General features: G+C 41.9%; 2 protein-coding genes across 6 annotated transcripts in view; one reads left to right on the top strand and one right to left on the bottom strand.

Annotated features, from left to right (window-relative positions):
• The window catches only part of ORC4 (origin recognition complex subunit 4), a 446,994-nt gene that overhangs the window by 70,887 nt on the left and 354,228 nt on the right, over window positions 1-21,879 (top strand). The gene's annotated exons all lie outside the window — the stretch shown is intronic.
• LYPD6B (LY6/PLAUR domain containing 6B) overlaps window positions 1-21,879 on the bottom strand; it is a 58,058-nt gene that overhangs the window by 29,528 nt on the left and 6,651 nt on the right. For 2 of the 5 annotated variants that reach the window (XM_075092750.1, XM_075092749.1), the window contains exons 2-3: window positions 2,786-2,972; window positions 410-512 (exon numbers count right to left, since the gene is read on the bottom strand). The exons of 2 other annotated variants lie outside the window; for them this stretch is intronic. The gene's annotated coding sequence lies outside the window, so the exon portion shown is untranslated. The remainder of the gene's footprint in view (window positions 1-409; window positions 513-2,785; window positions 2,973-21,879) is intronic. One more of the 5 variants, XM_075092752.1, reaches the window with a different exon arrangement.

Here is a 21,879-nt window from a genome sequence, read left to right on the forward strand (position 1 = left end):
GCAGTTAAGGGAGGGTGACATTCACAACCTGCCTAACCAAACACCATCAGGTCGCTGAACCATGCACAGCAACTATTTTAGTGTTTAACCTAGTACCACGCTGCTTTAATCTATTGCTTGTAGGATTAGTCAGAAGACAAAGGAGCAGTTGTACACTCACAAGTTGTACGTGTGATCATGCAGTCTAGTCTTCATGCACAAATACGCCCAAATAAACGCTATCCAAAGGTTTTCTGGCTGCACACCTAAACCCATGTGAGTGCTGGGCTATCGGCTCCCTTCCATGTAGAGAAGCCCTAATGTAATAAATGAATATATAAATAATCAAACATGAGCTAAGTAGCTGACTGAACAACATACAGGAACCGAAGGAGCCGTGTGCCCCCCTCGGCCTTGGCTTTGCACCCACCTTACCCCACATTCAGCACACCGAGGGAACTTCTTGGCAGACGAGCTTTCTGCCACATTAAGTGTGCTGAAATGGCTTGGCCCAGGTCCAGAGGGCTGCAGACCTGAAGACAAAAAGATGGGAACACATGGCATAAAACGGAGGAAAGACGACTGCACCACAGAGGTCAATAGTTAAATCAGGCTTAGGCTGCCACAGAATTGCAGCAAGACTTACTGCATAATTCCCAGCTGCTGGATGGGCCATAAATTTGTATTACATCTGCAGTAAAGAAGCAAAATATATTTCCTGGTCTAAATTACTAATTTGAAGACTAGATAATCATCTCCGGTGTTGTTTGCCTCCTTTGTTCTGCCATATTAATATCTGCCAACATCTAAATAGTCCGCTTTGTTCCTTTCTATTTTGTTTACTCAGCTACTGAACCCAGGGAACAAGTCTTCTCACTATTTTTATAGAGAGAGGATATCTGGAGTTATCTTTTTTTTTTTTAAACAGGACTTGCCTATGAAGGCCATTCAAAAAAGAAATCAAATACTCATAGAAGAGCATAATGACTGTTCAAAGCAGTTAATGAAATTTGACTTGGCTCTGTGTGGACATGTGCACTGAAGATAACATGGACAGAGTAAGTAGGCACATGCTCCAAGTCTGCTTCTCTCTCTCTCTGTAAGGGGAAATATCACTCAAGATGTTCCCTCTTGCACCACAAACTATGCTGAAGTGGTCTTAATTTGACTGAAGAGGCACTTGCTGACTCATGCTCCAATGCCTGTTACGAACTCCGTCACCCTGAGTACTCTTGATTACTCTTGCACCATTTGGGAAAAAAAAAAAAAAAAAGGAGAATTTACACATAAATTACAAAAAACATTATAATTAGATCACCTTATTGCAGCTGAAGATTATGTCTCCTAATTAGCATAGCCAAGTTGCTGTACTTTGCCCTCTTTGCACTTCTATCTCCGACAAGACAGTGTGTACCCACCGGAGGGAAAATTGGAAAGTTTTCTTTAAAGGTCCAGAGGCCACTTTTGTTGTCTGGATTTTGAAAGGAGCACTTTTTTCTTTTTTTTTTTTTTTTTAGTATTTATAAAATCTTACCAAAATATCTCATTTGGTTTGTTTTTTTGTAATCCTTTAATGATATATTGTTTTCTTTCACAGAATCCCAGAATGGCAGGGGTTGGAAGGGTGCCCTGGAGCTCATCCCGTCCCACCCCCTGCTTGAGCAGGCACCCCCAGAGCAGGGGCACAGGGCCACGTCCAGGCGGGGGGTGAATGTCTCCAGGGAAGGGACCCCACAGCCTCTCTGGACAGCCTCTGCCCCTGCTCTGGCACCCGCACAGGGAAGGGGTTTGTCCTCATGTTCAGGTGGAACTCCATTTTAGAACTACAATGAAAGCTGAACAGAAAATGGTAAGAACTAAACGCCATGAAATTATGGAAGAGAGAAGTCGGGGTGGGGGGAAAATATATTTTATTTTTGCTGTTTGATAAGGACAACAAAAAATATGCAGAGCATTAAAGGGGTTTAAAATAATTTAATTCATGATCCTTGAAATTAACATCAAGATTCCCCATTGACCTCTATAGGGCCAGAATTTAACTTCAGAAAAATAAATTCTAGAGAACAGAATACGTCTACCTAAATGCATGTACAGAAGGCAAGATTAAGTCATTCTGATCACTCCTTTTCTTATTCTTACATTTAAAATAATATTTTAAGCCTAACTTTTTCCATGTGACTCAACGAAGAGTGTAGAAGAAGTATTCCTACAATAGCGGAGAAAAGGTGTAATTCACCATCAAAAGGCCATTTAAAGTAGAAAGGTAATTTCAAGCACAGATAAAATTATGAACAGGATTTTCACAATTAGCTTAAAGAATTTCAAATATCCAAGAATGTAACAAGCCTAGTATATTGCAAAAAATCTGAAGCTGGAAACAAGCAAACAACAAAACTGAAACTGTTTTCCATGGACCAGATCAGCATCTGGGGACAGAAATACAGTTGAGGTTCCTTTTTGAGGATGCCAGCACTTTTCCATAAATATGGAGTCCAAAGAAAGTGGAAGAAACAACAGAAATATTCTTAGGCACAATTTTAAACTAAATGGCGATGAATCTGCCCTTGATATAAGGGAGATGATAAAAGTCATCAACATCTTGTAGGACTAGGAAGGAAACAAAGGCTGAAGAAGCCAAAGCGGTGAGTGACTGGAAGCACAGCTGGAGAGAACGAGTCAGAACAAAAGACAAGACAGTCTGTACTGAAAACGATGCATTTACATATGGCTGAACCATAGCAGAACCTCTTACATTTGATTATCCAAATGCAAAAATTAGTCTTTATAATAATAGTGGCCCTCTTACCACAGCAGCTGCTCTTCAGCTCTCTTGTACGTGTGCAGCTGTTGGGACAGAACAAATACACGGTCTGCTGGTGGACATGAAGAGTTTTCCATCGGTTCAGATCCGTCCTGGGGACACAGGTGTAACCACCGTGCCATCCAAACAGCTCATCCAAGTGACGGAGGGGGACAGAGCAGTACTGATGAAGCTATGGTAGGATTCAGGAAAGCATATGCTGATCAAAAAGATAGTTACCAGTGAAATATGCAGCAAGTGTATTTGAACTTAAATTATCCCTTGGAGCCTGGCTCTCAACACACTGAACTTCCCTTGCTTCATCCCATCCCAGTACTGTTTTATTAATAGGGATTGAAGACAGGTGGTGTGACCAATGAAGCTTTTTATCATTACAGATTAATTTTCTTTACTCGGTGGTCATTAATCACAACTTCCCTGAAAGGAAGTAGTAGTTCAAATATTCTTCTAAATGGACTTTTTTGTCCAAGCAAAGTTTGCTTGGCTGCATTGGGTTTTTTGTCCAACAAAGTTTGCTTGGTTGCATTGTATCTTCTGTAATTCCCTCCTATCTCCTTTTAATAAATAACTCTTGTAGAGTTTTACAGCAAAATACAGCACCTTCTAGGACTTCTAACATGACGCTTCTTGTAGGATACTGTTAATTAATAACTTTTAAGATGGGCTTTTAAAACCTGTTAAGAAATGGGAACTTGATAGCCCCTTCTGCTGTGTTTTATCATTGAGAAAACAGAAATGTTACGCTTAAAACGCACGCTGAATGTATGAAGTATGTTCTACTGCACAAGTGAGGCCAAGGGCAAAGAAGAGATGCCTACTTCGCTTGGAGTCTTAGACATCCCTTGCAATAGCATCAGTAAGAGTAATATTTTAAGGCTGATGAAATATCGAATTTCTAAAATTCTGGGGAGTCAGGCAGTAGCGTTAGAAATTGCCGTTTGAAAGAGTATCACAACCAAACGCTAATACCATAACCTGAGGAGCACTTAATGCCAGTGTTCGTACTGAAAAAAAGATGGAGGCCGCTCCCAAGCTTCAGCAGACTGTTTTCAGCTGATTTCTTGTTTTTTCTGTTGGCCTGGCTGGGGGTAGCCCAGATGAGCTCCCTGCTCAGGCTCTGCATGCAGCCTCCCGCACAGCCGCACCAGCACCATGCAGCAACAGCGCTGCCCGTTCAACAGCAGCACCAGCTCGACGAACTTGTCAAGCTGCCACTGTGGCTGGGGACTTTAGCCAGGAGCTGAGAGCTGAAACAGGCCACAGAGTCAGGAAAAGCCCAAAGGATTTCTCGGCCAGCATCTGCTGCCCTCGGAGCACCTTGCAGCAGAAAGCCCTACCGCCGCACAGGATTGCCCCGTTGTATGAGCAGTTGCAGAAGCATCCGTACGGCCGCCTCTCCCTTCTGCAGACGGGCTGGCAGAAAGCAAATGCGCAGGGAGCCGGCGGGTGCACGGCCGGCAGCGGGAGGTGGGGGCAAAGGGGGAAACAAGGAATCAGAGAGCAGGAAAATTGCACAGGCTCTTGTGGAAGCAACAAGCCTTCAGTTCACCACATCAGTTATCACAAAAGGGCACAGACTGCACATCTTCACGTGTCATTTTGGTTGTGTTTGGGGATTTATTTTTTTTTTTACTAAATCGGTTTCCTTACCAAGGTTTTATGGAGCTGGCACACTGATGCAGAGAAAGCACACCGGTATTTCAAGAGGCAACATATCCCTGAACCATACCACACCTGAGAAATGCAATACTAACGGTGACAAACCAATATCTGCCACATACAAATGCTTAAAATGCCCATGGCTGAAAAATCCCATTTAACAAGTGCCCTCCAACATACCAGATGAAATGATTAAAAAGAGTTAAAACAGCATAAACTTTTCTCATTTAAAATTACTACTACAAAATGAAAGTCAATAATTGTTCGCAGTTTCTTTTCAGCACTGAAGCATCATCTCTAAAAGAAGGGGGCTCATTACACAGCATCTGATAAGTTCTTGGCAGAGTTTAATGATAAACAATGGGACTCTGTCTCGAAGTCCGCGAAGAATCAATGTCCTGCTAAACTCCTGACTGCCAAGGAGACACAAACCAATGCATTTGCAATTTTCCCAGCAAGCTAAAGAAAGCAGGGTGGCTAATTTCATGGACGAAAGCCAAGTAGAATTACTGTATATTCAACACCTGTGGGTCAGCACACTTCGCACTTAAAACACATCAAGCATAAGGACACTCTTTTCCCGGTAACACAAACCCCATTTAACTTGAAGCACGTTTTTAAATTGGTCATTACTTTAAAAATGTGCAGCTTTTTTTTTTTTATTTAGAAACAAGGAGAATATAATGAGAATTCAAGAACAATTGTTTCCTTTTGTGCAATGAAAGAGACCACATACTTGTTTTATGCAAAGTCAAACAGGATATCTAATGCTCACTTAAGGCAAACAATTCCCTCAGCTTGGAGAAAAACCCTACACATTAAAATAAACAACTTCTCAATTTGTCTATGACCAGTAAAATGAATACAAAGACAGTAAGCAAGCACATGGTTTACATCCACTCCTGACACTTCAAGGGAGTAGAAACTCCAGATTAAAGAATCTGAAATGTCTTTGCAGGACAACTAATCCCCGGGGAAAGACTGCTTTGTTTTTGTAATCTGCAACCACATGTTGAAGTAGACAACTGAGGGAGGAAGAAAGAAAAAAAAAAAAAGGCCTTCTTCCCAAAGCAGCACTGCACTCAAGTGACTTAGCAAAAGAATAAATGTTTGCTTGGGTTTTTTAAGTGATGAAGCACAAACTACGTAAACCATGTTGAGATTAACAGAAACCTAAAAGAAAACATCACCAGATGCAAGGATTGTACTGGTTTTGGCTGGGATAGTGAACTTCTTTCCATAGAAGCTCACACAGTGCTTTGGTTTGGATTTAAGACCAAAACCATGTCAATAATCCAAGGATGTTTTAGCTATTGCTGAGCAGGGCTTATACTGAGTCAAGGCCTTTCTGCTTCTCACCCTGCTCCACCAGCGAGGGGCTGGGGGGGCACAAGGAGCTGGGAGGGGACATGGCTGGGACAGCCAACCCCAACTGACCCCAGGGATGTCCCGTACCATATGGTGCTGTGCTCAGCAATAAAAGCTGGAGGGAAAAGGAGGAAGGGGTGGACGTTCGGGGTTAAGGTGTTCATCTTCCCAAGTCACCGTTATGTGTGATGGAGCCCTGCTTTCCTTGAGATGGCTGAACACCTGCCTGCCCGTTGGAAGGAGTGAATTAATTCCTTGGTTTGCTTTGCTTGCATCAATAATTCATTAAATAAAATACGCACTTCATAAATTGAAAAATATTATTTGCAACACAGGAGTGCGATTACAGAAGCAGACTGCTCTACAGCACCGAAGAATCAGGAAAAGTGCAAGTTATATGTAATTTCCCAGAAGAGAGCAGAATCTACTTATGTCCCACGCATATATATTTGAAGAAACTGTAGGGTGCATCACCTGCCCAACTCTGCAGACAGATTTGTAGCGAAAGGATTCTCTCTCCTCTGTCCTACTTTGTGATCGCACCCTTGGACTTGGACAACCTGCTGCACAGCCTGCCAGGCCCTGCTAGCATCACCTCCTCTCCCCTCGTTCTGTCAGTCGCTTGTATGTATTTCCTAGATCACCAAGTTTTTTCCTCCAGAGTTTCACTCTCTATGGAAACATTAATAAGCTGGTGATTCCAGCTGGGGGAAGAGATGGTTTAACATCCCCTGCGGCCTTCTCTGCTCCTGGCTGAACAAACCCAGGTGTCTCGGCCTCTCCTGTGCTCCGGCCTCCTGCCCATCCTGGACACCTCTGCCGGACTCGCTGCACTTTGTCAGTGTCTTGCATGTATTGGGTGTACAAAACTGGTAACATACTCCATAGGTGGTCTTGCAACGGCCAAGCAGAGGGGAAGGACCGCTCTCCTCAAGCAAGATGGCGCTCCAGCCGATACAGCCCAGGACGCGGCTGCCTTCCTTGCTGCGAGGCCACGCTGCCGACTTATTTCAACTTGCTGTCCCCCTTTTGCTATTTATCTCACAGCATACGAAGCATGCTGTTTCTTCACTGAGATTTTCAAAACCCACCTGTAGCACCTCATAACATTAGTTTCATCATTATGTTATGGTGCTTCTAACTCCATTACATAATACCAACGCTATATATGTTTTTGGCATTTCAGATCAGCAGAAATCTGAACACAGTGAAAGAAAACGCAGGGCAAACGTGCTGAAAGGCTGAGTGCGGATTTAAACAATTCAGACCAACATTACCTGCTTCGTCATGGCTTTAGCAAGCCCCGTGATATACTTCATATGAAGCTAAACAAGAATTGCGTACCAGAGACATGCATTTGATTTGAGTTTGGTTTCTAGTACAGGGCAGTATGTGCAGTCACCCTTGGCTGGTGCTGGGAAAGGCCACAACTCCACTTCAGACAGGTTCTGAAGTCTTGCACTCGCTGTGAGTTCATTTAGAAAGAGGGCCTCTACACGAACTCTCAGACGTCTCTTCTAATTTCACAGTCTCCATCCAGACACTCGCTGAGGCCCGTTCGCCCCTGGCAAGCTCCAGTGAAACCTCCCAGTCCCTAGTTGGCACTAAAATGAGTTTCACTACAAACATGTTGTCTGGTTCTGGACACTGTATTACAACAAAATAAAAACCTAACAGAATTTAGTTTGTGGGAAAGATTTGCTACCTTTTCAAAACAAAAACGTTGCTTCTTTGGTTGACTGGGGTTCCCCGCCCACCCCACCCCCCCAAAAAAAAAAAAAAGCAGGTACCTATTTAAAATACTTTGATTTCCCCAATTCACTTCCACGTCCATAATACAAATTAAGGCACAGAATGCTGAGAGGATTCACAAATCGCATCCCAACAACCATGCAAAATACTTCCAACGTTGCTCTGTAAGAGGCCTGTGAAGGTCAGAGGGAACGTGGTAGCAAAGGGCAGCTCTCATCAGTGCCGCAGGTCAGCAGCCGGCAGAATACTGACTATCAGGCACTCAGCTACAGACACCAAGATATGAAGGGCTAGACAAAAAAGGCACTTAGGTTTCTTCTAGGATAGGTATAAATACATAGCAGAAAACTGTATTAAAAAGAAAAAAAAATCAATGTAAGACCCAGGTATTCTAAATATTTGTGAGCATGTTCAGCACAACATCAAATAAAGAAAAAAGCCCTTAAATCCCTCCCACTATGCAGTTTATCCATACGCAAAATGTTTTTGCCACCATAGGCACCATATAAACAAATAGCTATAGCCTATTAACAGGCCATTTGGCTCAGAGGCAACAATCTTAGCCAAATACTTCCAAAAACCACCACAGGGAAGCAGCTGGTCTGTCCCAGTGTCCCAGCCTACACCAACTGCGCTGTTGTACTGGTTACACGAAGCCTTCCGCTGTTTCTGACACTCTAGGAGATAAAAATAAATGTAGATTCCCCTTTTTCATATTACCCAGTGATGATTCTGGTAATGAATTTCTCAGCTTTGTACTATAAACAACTTTTGAATTTGAGGTATTTGAACTATCAAGTTGCTCCCTTATACTTGTTTTAAATGAGAAAATATAAAAAGTACCTGATTTACGTCTCCTGTACTGTTTCTTCTATCAACTCTTCTCTCTCCCTGCTGTACCGAGGTCTATCATTTTTGTCACTCAACATGAAAACTTAGGCTTGCATCAACCAGTCGGTTTCTAAAGTACAAATCTCTGTTCCATTTTTCCATACATTCCTATCCTGTGCGCTTTTTAACAATATGCACTGAGCCACAAAAGTGTTGTTGGTATAGGCTAGGACTGAAACTAATCTTCAAAAATTAAGACAAAACCTTGCAAGTAGTCTATTTTATACATCTTCTGAAGGTATACTGGGTGTTGCACTTCAAAGTGAAGAGAAGCACAGAAGAAAAGCATTACTTTCAAATATCAGTTCTTGCTGTTAAAAAAAAAAAATCAAGTTCAGTATATATTATATTACTAGACCTGATGACATACCTAAAAGCTACATCTAATGTCATAGTTCTCAGCCTTTTCAAGTCTGTTTCCATGTCAGGAGCTTAATGAGCAGAAAACCAAACAAGAACTCCAAAGAAGATCAATGTCATTCAACAAAACCCTCTCCTCCTGCCTTTTTTTTTAAAAAAAAAAAAAAACATTGCACGCATTCTTGAGAAGACAATGATGACAGATTGAATGTCAAAACCCTTTAAAAAAATTTCAAACCTTTTAATTTTTTTTTAACTCTTAAAAGTAAGTGTTGCTACTTTGAGCTTATGCAATGTGAAAGCCAAAACCAGGTAATAAAAGGTACACCTTGCCTTCATCTGAAGCTCATTTAGACAGTGTTATTTCTTCCACAGGTCTAATCATATTTTATTGTAAGAAATACCTTTCTTTATTATGTTAAGATAAACATTAAGGTGTTTTATGGTGGTAATTTCTTTGAGATAAAGAATATGGTGCTGACATGATTCAAGTCAAGTGCAGGAAGCCATAACTCTGGAATTCCTTTCCCAGCATCACTCCTGGCTGCTATTTGCTTTTGGAAAATCACTGCCGTAGTCTGAGGCTTGGGCTTCACTCATCTATAAAACATCTTCTTACCTTCAGGGCTGATGCTGATGTATGTCATACAAGCAAACGCCGATTAACAAAAACAAAACTTCATCTAAAGTGCAATATGTTCTTTAGTCAACCTCACTCAGATCCCAGACCAGCAATGCTCTCTGCCACAGGCTTTCCCATTGACTTAACAGATTTATGCGTAAAATTAGATGCTTGGCTTAATCAGAGCAACACAAAGATAAGCTAGATTTAGTTCACAGTGCTATTTTGGACCTAGTAGAGTTATAGCATAGGTATCCCTGCAGGGAAATGATTTTCATGTATTTTACATTCCAAAAAAAAACTTTTGAACAAGTTCAAGGGGAAGTTACATAGACTGAAAGCGTGCGGCTACACTGCGCCACAACCCAGAGCTTCCCAGTGAGCACCCTGGGAGCTGTCTCCAGAAGAAGCAGCTGAATAGCTGTGCTGTTGCTGTTGTATTGCCTCCGGGACCTACACTACTGCAGGTCCCTGTCAGCTCACTATATTACTGCATGCTGTGATGTCGAAATGCTCTATGAATTACACTGAATTTACAGAAAACAGTAATTTCTTCTCATAGAACAATGCTCATTGTATTATCAAAGAAAGGAGGAAAACTCCATGGACAGCATCTACCACTATGGAGAAACAACAGAGAAACCCAATAAACTGTCCATTTCAATAGCGAGACTCTGATATTCTTTGTATTATTAACACATTTATCACAGAGACACACAGATGGGGGGACCAGCAAGCTTTTGGGGTTGCCTAACTACAGTGTGCTCCTGCTGTCTGCCACCTAATACCTGTCCTCAAAAAATAACCTTCTGAGCAAACGTAGATGAACCTCCATATGCCATTGAAAATGTAATATAATGAAAACAACAACTTGCTGCTTTTAAATAGAACCTACTTCTCAAGACTTAAGTCACAGTTGGAAATGGGATCTTAAGTTTTGAGCTGTTACAAGTCTGAGCAATTAAATCTCATACAAAAACACATTAATATATGGACTACAAGTTTCTGAGGTGATGAAAGATTAATAAGCCTGGTATTTAACATACTACTATAGCTACAGGCACAATGAACTTCCCCTGTGCCTGGTATACTATTGGGTATTGCATTGCACGATACATATGCACAGCCTCAGGCTTTCCTATTAAAATAGAATATAAAAATTCCAGCTTTTTAAACCACTGGACACTGCACCAACAGGTCAATCTGTCCAGTGGAGAAAGACATCTGGGTGATTCGCCAATACTCTGGATGTGAAAATGCATCCAAGCACAACCTGCTAATCCTTCAGTCTTCCTCTACCAACACAGAGACTGGAAAAAACCTAAACCCCTCCTGTGTTAGAACCGACATTAGCCATGAACTGTATGGCATTCAGATGCATAAAGCCACTATCAGGGATTATTTCTGCGACTGGATCTGAGAGACCTGAGCTGATTTTGATGACTGATGTGGTATTTTTCTTGCAGAGCTCAAACAGCAACATTTTCAAGCACCTAGGTTTAAATCCACAAAAGGGATTTGTTAAAAAAAAAATACAAACACAGTAGACACACAAATGACAAACTGCAGTCTTCACATTCACCCTCTCAGCTGCTACCAGGATTCCCCAGGCACCTCAAAGTTTTCCATTCTCTAATCACGGGAAATTCTGCTTTCAGGCACACCCTATTTTGGCAGGCCTCAGCAGTTTACCACCCTATCTTGCAGCTTAGTCTCACACTTGTATTCACAAGCCCTTCTTGAGGGCTTCATCCGAGGGGTTCGATCCAGATGGCACTCAGGCCAGATTCCTTCGCTCGTGGGGAGGGAGGCTTACGGGGAGTGAAGGAATTGGAAGCAGGACTGCTTTGCTCTACTCGGTAGCTCCACTCAACAGGAGTTAAGTGGCACGCTTGCCTCAGATGTGGGAGAGCCTGGTTAATTCTTGCTAGGTTTCAGACCACCGTTTCTCCAAGAAAGTGTTCTATCAACAGCCAATCTGTTCATTTACAGCGGGAAGCTCTTGATCTCTCTTGTTGAAACCGATATACCTTGCAGGGAACATCAAAGGTCCATCCTGCAGACAGAAAGACTACACACACACACGGAGCAGACGATCACCTGGGAGGAAGAGGATCTCTGTTCCAGTCTTTGTCTCAGTTATCAACTCTCTTATCCAATGACTTTGGCATATAAAACATCAGAATTTTTAGTGAAGATAAATGTCTCTGGTAAACCAGAATAAAGCTCCGTGTTTCGACGAGAGTCAGGGTTTAAAAACCTGTATTTCCCTAGCCTCCCTCTTCTGCATACCTGCAGGCGTCTTCCCACAGGTAGAACATAGGCCCTTGACATCTCCCGTGAGCTCCCTTATATTAGTAAGACATACAGAACATAACCACCATTACACTGATGTTATGGTTCCATGCAACATCTCCTTGATTTCAATACCATTTTGAGGGCTGTTTTTCAAATCAGAGTTTTTGTGGATTTAGCCACATGTCAAAGCTGTACAATCGATATCTATTACAGCAGGCTGTTGAAAACATGCAGCACTTGCCGCTGCAAGGAAAATGCATTTCACCAGATTAGTTCAGACACTTCTGAGTATTGGTGATAATGTTTAACAATTAACCCTCTTCCAAGCAGACTTAGAAGTTGATTAACTACTGCATCCCTTTTACAGAAAGGGAACAACTCAAGAAACCTGGATAAACACAGTTTAAGACTCTCCCAGAAGAAAATAACCCATTTATACGAGCACGGTTATTAGAAGAGTTCTGAAGGGATTTCCCCTTATCTACTTCTTCAAAGAATATGTACTATATTCTCAATATAAACCAATGTATTTTGTGTGTATACACATCGCAAGCATTTTCCTGCAGTAGTAAAATGAGTAAACCTGAAACTTTCAAAGTAATTTTATTGCTCATTTTATAGATTTTCCTAGCCCTTTGATGAGCTGCCATTCCAGAAGGCAATCTTAGCCTCATACCTTTGTTGCTACTACTCATGTCAACCACACCCATTTCCAGGTTGTCTGTGGGAACAGTATGCACTGGGAATTAGCCAGGCATCTCCCGTCAGTAATCCCCACAGCAGAATGCCAAATCCCATGTAGTGTCACAGAGGTTTTCTTCAGCACGTGCGCTTCAGCCCTAAGTCCATTAGGGAGAGAAGCAAAATGTAACTTGACTAAGATGCAGAGACAGAAACCACCAAGGAAATGGCATTCCAGAAAATCCAGGCTCACCAACGGCCATTTTTTAAGGAATCTGAAATAAAGATCGGATTGCTTTATCTCATATTAATAAAGAAATAAAGCCAGCCATTTATTTATTAATAAATAAATAAATAAGCCAGACTGTATCTAAGTGCCAGAAGAGCTAAACATCCTCCTTCTAGCAAAGCAGTAGCTATAAGCAGGTAAATTCTCTGCAGGTGTAATCCCCTAATTTCCAATGGGTCACATTCTAGCAGATATCCTTAAAAATAAAGACTGTCAGACTATTATACCCATCACACAGTACTTTATTTCTAGACAGAGTAGAAACAGTTGGACTAGCAGCTGTTCCATAATCACTGTACGCAAAATATTCCCTCCTATGCAGAAAGCTGGTACTTCACTGACACCTACACCCTACTCCAACCACAGCATTGATGTTAAAATTACTAACCGGTAACGCTGCTAACAGTAGCTACGGAGCCATGAGGCACTCCACGGGACATATATTGTTCATTTCAGGCAAGGGAGCAGCAGTGCTGAGGCTGAGCAAAGAAATGTTAATCTCATGCACGGTCCTAATCAAAGTACCTGGCATGGCAAAGTGCAAAAAGAGGAGATCAAAAAATCCGTAACCAAGTAGACAGATGAAAATGAACGATACTTGCCACAATCCACACAATTCCTATTACTGCCATTGTTCTGGGGGATAATCAAATGCTCAAGATGCTCGTAACAAAATCCTTTATTTAAATGCCCAGTTTAAAATGGAAATACGTAACAAGCATTGTCCACAAAAGATTACCTGGAGACTTAGCTGCAATGATTTATTACTCTTCAGATTTTTTTCTGCAGAACAATTCTGCAGTGGACTACAGTCTGGTGGAGGACAACCCACTCATCTGCCTAGCTAATTTGACTGAATGCTATTAATGCATTTCTTAACAGATTTTATACTCTATTTCTATACAATTTTTATACTTTTTTTTAATATCTAGACACATACACACACTGTGATTTCTCTGGTAAAACAACTAGCACTAAAACAGACGACCCTGGTGGCATACCCCAAATGCTGCAGCTCAAATATCACTTTTAATTGATGAACTCTAGTGAAAATTGAAGAAGATTTAGGCTAATAGCTGGGACAAGGCCCAGATTAAGGCAGCACTTGAACTAAATTATCTTCACTTTTCCATGATAACTGAGAAACGGGAACAACAGTTAAGGAGATGCACTGTGGCTGCTTTTAGCTATGTTGACTTAACAGTGTATATACTGCCAAGTTTCAAGTTTTGTACCTTGCATATGTCCAGGCATGTGATTTAGCACATTATCAGAGCAGCCTTAACCACTGAAGCCTCTTCTGTGGAAGCACTGCAGGAAAACAGCGTAGTGTACCATTACGGAAGGCCAATCATTACCTTTCCAGCTACAATGCATTATTCTGAGAAACAGCCACTTAATAAACTGATAACATTCCTCACAGCATAGATAGCTCCTCTCAAAGCCAAAGAGGATAGAGAAAAATAAAGCCCAAAGAAAAGCCATTTAAATGTGAATTGTATCATCAGTCCATTACATGTCAGCACTTACTAGAAGACAGCCCATGATCTTATCTAGTGGTGGTGGTTAACAGGCAAGGTTGTAAACACAGCTTTAACTAGTTAAGAGTGCATTCTGACAATTCAGAGCAGATCTCAACTCCCTTTATTTTGGCAACCGAGTATACAGCAAAGATTTCTTTTGCAATTACATTCTTCTTAAAACAGTTTCCCACATAATTACTTCACTCTGGTGGTCAAACTACGCTGACAACTGACAAAGCCACATACGGAAGTATATTTTCAATCAACATATACCTTCTGCCTATTTGAGTATTACCAGAGAAAATGCGTTTTACATCCACACAGAATAAATTAAACCCTCTGCAAGAAGAGTCATACAAATTGGACTTTCCTCATTATCACAGAAGCAAGGCTGCATTCTTGGCAATATTAAAGAAGACAGAAATACATTTCTAAAATCCCCAAACCCTAGAAATAACTAGAGGATTAAATAATCTATGCTTCAAAAGACCAAAGGTCTTCAAGTGTACACAGAATTTCACAGTCAAACATACTCAGGTAGGATATTAACACAATAAATAAAATTAGAAAAAAGCAATTTGGAAATACTATGCCAGCACAAGAAGTCTATCAGCACTATTTATTTTCTTGAGTACACATCCAGAGAAAGCAATATACTGGATTCTTACTCTGAACTAGTCATTGTTGCCTCCTCTGGCCACCAGCCAGAGGAACCACCATGCTCTCATGGTGGCCCGTCAGTTTGAATTAGAGGCACGAACCATCCAGTTCTGTGGTTTGTAATAGCCATGTTACTATTTCCCTGATAAGCAACTGAAATGGACCCAGAGCGCATCCTTCCCAAGACCTCCAGGCCTTGAGGTCAACCCTGAAACCATTTTCGCTCCCTCATTTCTAAATTCTTAAGTCAGAGCTGCCCCCAGAAATAATGCAAGGCTGCCCAAAGCAAAGAAAGGAAAGGAAATACTTTCTCCTCTGCTTAAAATTATCCTACATGCATCTCTGTGACTATCAAAATGGTACACAATGCATTCACTGAGCCTTCAAAATCCCAGGATCTATCTCTAATTGTACTTTAGCATGACAGTGGGATACAAAGAATGTTCATAAATAAATTCATGTGTCCAATGACATTTTCCAGTGTTTGGACACCTCAGGACATATTTTCAAGGCAAAAAAAAAACCTTGAAACAACTAAAAGTGGTCCTGTTACTTTTTGATTCCCTGTACCTACTATAGTTATATTTCTGTACTGATTTTTCAGAATATCTGGCTTCAACAGCTGATGTCTGTTCAAAAGCCTGACCCATACTGTAACTCTTCAGGCATTTTCTATTGAATTAAGGCATCAGAACAGTTGCTGTTTGCCCTGTGCATTTTTTAAAAGAAGTGGAAACACAGCCTCTTTCAAGCCAAGGGTGGTTTTGTCATCCAGCTTTTTGGGAGGCAGTATTCCACCCTGCAGCTGCAATTATTAAAGGCTTTAAAGGTCTTATTTTGCAAGGAAGGGGTGGAGGCTAGCAGTTTGAAAATCCAGGAGCAGCTAGAATACAAAACATGTAAGGCATTCAGGTTATCGACTGTCGCTGCATGTCCACCACTCCAGAAAGCATTACTCACTTTTAAAAATTGCTTTATTGGAAACGCAAAAGACAAATGAAACGGTCCCAAAAGCCACTCCTTCTCTGAAAGTTGAGATGAAATGCTATAGGTCAGTCACACCATCTCACTAAGAGTAAGAAAAAGTTGGTTACTTCCATTTGCTTTTCTTTTCCCAGGTGGGTCACACCAATGGCAAGCCAACTCAAAAGCAGGTAAGACTGGAAAAGCTATGCAGAAGGGTGCAAGGCTCTTGCACGAAGTTTTGCCTGCCTTACACGACTAATAACATAGTCTTTGGATGTCTACCCTGTCATTAGGTACCTACGGTAACACAAAGATTAGGTTCTGTAGTTTGTCTCTGGGTTCTGTCCTCTTCCTCCTTTAACCTTGTGGTTGATTGACACCAGAGAGCAACTAAACATTCACCATCCAAGACTTGCTCCCTCCCTGCCCCAGTGGGATGGGAAAGAAAACTGGAAGATAAAAAGTGAGGGAAAACCTTGTGGGTCAAGATAAAGGAGGTTTAATATGTGGTGGAAGGGGAATTACTCACACACACCCCACCAGCAGACCAATGCTCAACCACTCCCAGAGCAACAGCTGCCTTGAAAAGACACCCATCCCCCTGTTTTTTATTGCTGAAGACATTATATGGTGTGGAAGGTCCCTTTGGTCAGCTAGAGTCGGTTGTCCCAGCTGTGTCCCCTCCCAACTTCTTGTGCCCCCCCCAGCAAGGAGGCTGGCGGTACAGAGTGAGAAACAGAGGTGTCCCTGATGCCGTACAAGCACTGTTCAGCAATAGCCAAAACATGGGTGCATCATCAACAATGGTTTAGTCCCGAATATAAAACAGAGAACCATATGGGCTGCTATGAAGAAAATTAACTCAATTCCAGCCAGACCCAGTGCAAACGCCCCAGGAGCAAGCTCTTGTAGGAGCATCAGCATAGAAATGATTCCTTCCAGCAACTCAAAACCAACCACCTGATGACAGGAATCACGGAACGGTTGAGGTTGGCAGGGGTCATCTTGTCCAACTGCCCTGCCCAAGCAGGATACCTAGAGCCAGTTGTCCAGGATTGTGTCTAGACAGTTTGTGAAGATCTCCAAGGAGGGAGAGTCCACAACCTCCATGGGCAACCCATGCCAGCGCTCAGTCGATGCAGAAAACCAAATCCTGATGCAGACAAAAAATCTGGGTAGTTGCGTACCTTATGTAACAGAAAAAATGTAATGCACTAAAATAGTTGATGTGAATTGTTATGCTTTTTATCTTTTGGCATAAATTGCACAAGGTAAGAAACCTCTCTCTATCAAATATCCTCAACTAATAACTATCCTTTTTAAAGCATGCCCTACTAGGCTGGTGGGCTCACTAATTTTTAACAGGGAAAAATAAGTCCTGTGGTAATGAAGTATGTCAGCAAAGGCCTTTTCTTCCTCTCCTATTAATTCTTAGTGAAATATTTCTCTATACATCTGAAATCTGGCTTTGAACTACAGCAAACAATTCTTTCCCATCAGACAGTGATCTATTTGTTGAATCACTAGGGCGTTGCTAAAGTCAATGTTGGTCAGGAAAGGGAGTAAAGTCTACTTCAGCATTCTCTCAGGACATTCACCATTGCTGAGGTACTGCTCTAAGTGAACTGAGATTCTGAATCCTGGCAAGCAGGTGGAATGTATAAATCTTACATATGCTGAGTGTTTATACAAACCAATCAATCCTACTGCCACAGCCAGGAATGATTACGGTTGGCAGGTATCACTGAGGAAGGACACATCCTGGTGAAACGCATACAAGCAAACTCACAATAAAAACAAATGAACGACAACAACAACCACAACGATAATCTGTCTTCAGTTCACACTGTTCCGCACTCTACCCAAGATGTGCAAGTCTAATCAAAATTATTACTTGGAGAAGCACAAAAGCTCACAAGCTAATAAAATGATAAATTCAAACTGCATCAGCCTAGAATATGGACCAATATGTAGTTTTTCCTTCCTGACAGGTGCCCAGACACACACCCCTTGCCAATCACAGCCTACCAAGCACCAGGATCATTGACACCACTGCCCTGCGGCACCCATGAGCTACAAGCGTGCAAGTCACATAAGGTGAATCCACTGGTGGCTCTGGGCAGGTATCTCTTACTTGAGCTCATGTTTTAGCTCCAGAGGTTTCCAGTCCAAGTCTAATGGCACCATTCAAGATGGCAGCTGCTATAGTAACACAAACCAGTTGTATTTTGATTCTCTGCAAGACAAATCCATAAATAATACAGACTGAGATCTTCATTATTTTGAAAATATAATCTGCTTAGTTCCTCTGAACACAGGAAGTACTGAGACTTTCTTATAACCAAATAAGCTATTGCCCAAATCATGACAAAACAAAGACTATGGTATAACATGATCACAACAGATTAACTTGGACATGAGGAAGACAGCTGGCATAACACAAACAAAATATCTATATATAAACAGATATTCTGTTTATGAAAAGTACTGCGCTCTATCATGTTTCATGTTAGATACCATACAATGACAAGTCCTTATCAAGACAACACGGTATTGAGTGCATACGCTACAAATCTAGAGATTAAGATAGTATAGTAGTCTCAGGAAGTGTTATTAGCTGAAAGTCCTAATAACAAATACTTTTAAAAAGCTGGTTATTGACAGTATTGAGGGACTAAAAAATAGAGAACTGCTGTGAGCCTGAACACCAGATGCCCTGAATCCCCGTTTCATTTAGCACAGAATTCACAGTGCCTGGAGGCCCTCGAGGTAGGCAATGATAGCCCTTAATCCCTACCTCTGAAAGAAAAAAAAGAAAGCCATGCAGATTTTAGTTAAATTAGCAGGCTGGTTCCAACAAAACCTTATTACTCTAAGTATGCTACAGTTCCTGCCTTACAGTGTACAGTTCAAACGACACCCTCAGCCCTACACACAATTCTGGCAGAAGAGGTATGCATCTGTTCTGCACAGCGAAGCTCTCACTTCCTACAACTAGAGAAGGAGAAATCCTACCTCACTTGATACATCTTTCTTCTTGCCTAATTATACAGTAATTATTAACTTCACTTTGTTTCTTCAGAGAAAAGAAGAGATATTTTCAAGTCTGTGCAGATTAGCTGTAAATCTGCAGCCCTTCTACACCTCATTCATATTTTAAACACCTATTTTAAGTTTTTCCACACTAGACATAATTTGTGGCAGTGTAAATTCTTTTTAGCCTTAGTCTTGCAAACGGGGTAATCTCTCCAAATGTGAAACTCATTACGGGGAGGGAAAGAAAAGATGGGAATTTTGTTGCTGAATAGGATTATTTTGAACTGGGATCATTTCAACAAACCAGCTTGCAAAAGAAGTGTACTGAATCAACAGAGCAGGGGCAGGTGGGAACCGCAAAATAGCTTCAGGTATGCGTACACACCCTCGCTCCCACAAACCTCGCCGGCACAGGGATGTTGCTAGCAGAGCCTCGTCAGACTACTCAGACTACCGAAAGGTTTAGGACCAAGAACGTACAGAAACTATAACATTACTGGATGTGGGTAGGCCGAAAGGGAAGAAGTAGGTAAGCAACATAATCAGCATTTCCTCTCAGTGAGACTGCTTTTTTTTTAATATATACTGACACAATTTGCTGCTCCACGTTCCCTGTGGTCAGCTCTCCTCCAAGGACAGCAGCCAGTGCTGTTTTCTACCTTTTTCCTCTCAAACAAATGAAGCTAAAGAGCCAATTCCAAAATGCTTTAATGAAAGAGGTAGACAAGTCCTCCTGAACCTACCAGTGACACTCTTTTAAAGCCGAACACTTTATTATCCTTTTTTGATCTAATGAATGAGCGAGAATTTTCAAATCCTCTTCCACTATTCAACGACTCCTGTAAAACTCCAGTACATACCTCAGCGTGTAACAGGATACATGGTTTGAGTTGTACCTTGCTAACAATACACACATATTAAAGCAATAAATCCCTCAGATTTATTTTTTTAACCAAAATAACTTAGTATGAAAGCACAGAGTATGTATTTCATGGCATCCAATCAGAGAAAATTCCTTATTAAAAGCAAAACAAAAAAACCAAAAAACACCCCTCAGACTAGATTAAATCCAACAGTCATTCATTAAACAAATGATACTATCAGGATGTAGCTGCCCAGTGACAAGCAGTCATTACCACAGTTTCAGAGAGCTGCAATTTGAAGATCATTACTCAAACAGCTATTAGCAAGTACCGGTCTAAATATGGGTTATCGCCTGCTAGAAAAGAAAACAGAAGCAAGTTTTCAATAAGGTGAGAGGCAGACACGGGAGATGGTGGTATGAAGCAGGGGAGAATGTCAAGCATCCTTGGTAGAAGTTCCCAAGGGAGAAAGGACTGTCCAAAAAACCAAACCACCACCACCAAAAATCTCAGGAAGGGTCTTTCCTGAAACTGCAAACTACAATCATCTTTCCCTTCTGTGCTGTGAATTTTGAATTTTATCAGGCTAGATTGATATCAGGCAGTGTTGTGATAATCTTAAAAAAAAAATTAAGAGGAACAGAATGCACCCCAAGGCTGAAATTAGCATCCAGAATTAGCTTTGCACAGGGAGATTCCCCAGCCCTTACAACCACGTGGCGTTTTAATAACTGATATCCCAGAGGAACAGCTGCTGTGCCAGCATCTCTCACCCCTAGCTTGTTCCAGCAGACTGCTTTCTTGACTTCTGTAGAATCTGCTGCTGGTTTGGGGTTTTTTTTTAATGTATTTGAAAATATTTTTTACATGTTTATATAAAAATCTCTGATTTGATTCTACAAACAACATAAGGCATATGAGATACCATTACATTGAACTTGCACCCCACAAGTGGAACGTTAAATTGACATGTACCAAAAAGAGGCTAAGAAAGGGTCATATCCTCCGGTATAGCATGTAAAATAAAATTTGCCATTTACTCTATAATCCCAGTGCGCCAGTGTCTGGAAACCAGTCTGTTCTCTGGCAGTTCCAGAGAACCACTGTAATTTTAATTTTTTTAAACGTTTGACTTGTAGGCTTAGCTTTAAATTATGGATACAGGACCTCCCCTTTGAGCAGACCCAGTTTACGGAGGAACCACATTACCCTGCATAGCTGAGATCAAGCATCTGATAATGATCTCTGTCCTGCCACTCTGGGATGAAACGCCAGTTACAGAATTATCCTACACAGTCCTGTAACCGCAAAGAGCTGGAAACTACAGAAACAGCTGTAATGATGAATCTAAGGAAGATGTTACTTTATTTGAACCAGGCACAACAGATGGAGACAGTGGACTTCAAGGAGAACCGATGACCCCAGCCAGAGAACAGTGCCGGGGCCTGCACACCCACCTGGTGCTCTGCAGCCACGACACTATGAGCTAAGGAAAACGTGGCCATTAGGAACTACAGCTAAAATGGATTTTCTTAGTTACGGGTTGAAAGAAGGAACATCAACACTTTACAAACAGAATACACACAGAATTGTACAGGTTGGAAAAGACCTTTAAGATCATCGAGTCCAACTGTAAACCTAACACTGTCAAGACCACCACTAAACCATGTCCCTACGTGCCACGTCTACACGTCTCTTAAATACTTCCAGGGATGGTGACTCAACCACTGCCAAGGGCAGCCTGTTCCAGCACTTAACCACCCTTTCGCTGAAGAAATGGCTCCTAATATACAACCTAAACCTCCCCTGACGCAGCTTGAGGCCGTTTCCTCTTGTTCCATCACTAGTGACTTGGGAGCAGAGACCAACCCCCCCCTCACTCCAGCCCCTCTCAGGCAGCTGCAGAGAGCGAGAAGGGCTCCCCTCAGCCCCCTCTTCTCCAGGCTAAACCCCCCCAGCCCCCTCAGCCGCCCCCCAGCACACTTGTGCTCCAGACCCTGCCCCAGCCCCGCTGCCCTTCTCTGGACACGCTCCAGCCCCTCAAGGGCCTTCTTGTCCCGAGGGGCCCAACCCTGAGCCCAGCATTCGAGGTGGGGCCTCCCCAGGGCCGA

Source organism: Phalacrocorax aristotelis, chromosome 5, assembly GCF_949628215.1.
Source record: "Phalacrocorax aristotelis chromosome 5, bGulAri2.1, whole genome shotgun sequence".
In the NCBI taxonomy this organism is placed as follows: Eukaryota; Metazoa; Chordata; class Aves; order Suliformes; family Phalacrocoracidae; genus Phalacrocorax; species Phalacrocorax aristotelis.